We start from the raw sequence: 1,450 nt of genomic DNA on the forward strand, positions 1-1,450 counted from the left end.
GGACTCATTCTTAGCAAGTTGATTTTGACTAAATCTCACTGCGCACGGCTACTGCACTTTTGATAAAATCCAAGGCCTGCTTCTGTGAGACGTGAATCTGTAATGAATAGAGAGATAAATGATGACAGTCAGCTGCTTGTTTGGCTGACGAAGCGTTCCAAAACTGTTCCTAACTCGAAGTTCTAGGGCATACCGTTGCTATGTGGTTACCTCCAGAGCCAATACAGGTTCTGAAAAGATCTATTTAGCTACGCATAAAGAAAATATAGCACTAATTAAACTTGCTAAAAGCAGCGACTTAAGCTTATTATAGCTCACATTTCTAGCCTAGATGCACTTTTTAAGACAACAATTTGGAGCGCTGACTGGCTCCACCCCCTGTAACAACTATGTTTTGTTCAGTGGTAAATAATACAACCAAGTGGCTTCTAATGAGACTGGGCCGCCAAAACCGCGATGTCCAACAAAACCTGTCATTGACGTGCTATTTATCTGTTGGTGAACAGACGGTGAGGGTCAGGGCAACACTATTTCCCACAAGCCCAGCCTATCGGGTGCGAGAGGAGGACGAGGGAGTGTATGAGTGTCGGGTTTGGACTTGTACTCTGATGAGACTCAGGAATACAAGGTGCAGGGCCACTCTGCGGCGTGACACCCCGCGAGGAATGCTGGCCGAGGAGGCCAAGTGTCTCACATCAGAACCGATGGCCGCTGAGGAACAGCAACACAGCGACGGAGTGGACGGGCCACTTCCGAGAGCCGGGCCAGGGTCAGGAAAACCAGGCGTGCCTCCGCCGGTTGGGAATAGGACCTGGCTCCCCTTCGACGACTACGACAGGCTCCGCAGACAGGTCGTCGCCTTCGCCTCGGCCGACGCAACTCGTCCATCCTGAGACAACAGCACGGATCCGGTGAGTCACGGTACAACAGCGACGCAGAGCGGTCAGGGAGGAAAAATAATCAGGCGTTCGACGTTTGATCGCGTGTGTGTTTTAACGCGGAGATTAGCGCGTTAGCTAGTAATATAATGTGGCTCGCACATTGAAATGCAGAAAATGGGACGTTATATCAAACTGATTCGTAAATCGATATATGTAAAATTAATGCGTGTTTTAGTCCTAAAAGTATCTCCATGATACCCAGTAAATGCATTTTGCTTTTGACATGCCTTCCTGAGAGGAAGACTAGCTTTTCTGTGTTTCCAGAAATTTGTAATGTAGAGGCTAAACCTCACCCAAGTTTAATTTTCACAAATCTATTTATTTGTTGTTGTTTGTTTTTTTTTTTTTTTGCATATAGACCATGCCTGACAAGCCTCCACAGTCATGAGGCTGTTTCCGATTTCATTATTCTTGTATTGATATTTCGAACGAGCCAAAACCTATATTATTGCTTTTCTATCAGGTGGAACCTTTTTTTATGAAGTGAGCTAATAATGTTTTATAATCTT

The 1,450-nt window shown here is 45.6% G+C and overlaps 1 pseudogene; it reads left to right on the forward strand.

The window, feature by feature from the left end:
• The first annotated feature begins 331 nt into the window (after nt 1–331).
• Nucleotides 332–979, forward strand: LOC122347954 (annotated as a pseudogene).
• Nucleotides 980–1,450: the final 471 nt, after the last annotated feature.

This window comes from Puntigrus tetrazona, chromosome 7 (assembly GCF_018831695.1).
Source record: "Puntigrus tetrazona isolate hp1 chromosome 7, ASM1883169v1, whole genome shotgun sequence".
NCBI lineage: Eukaryota > Metazoa > Chordata > Actinopteri > Cypriniformes > Cyprinidae > Puntigrus > Puntigrus tetrazona.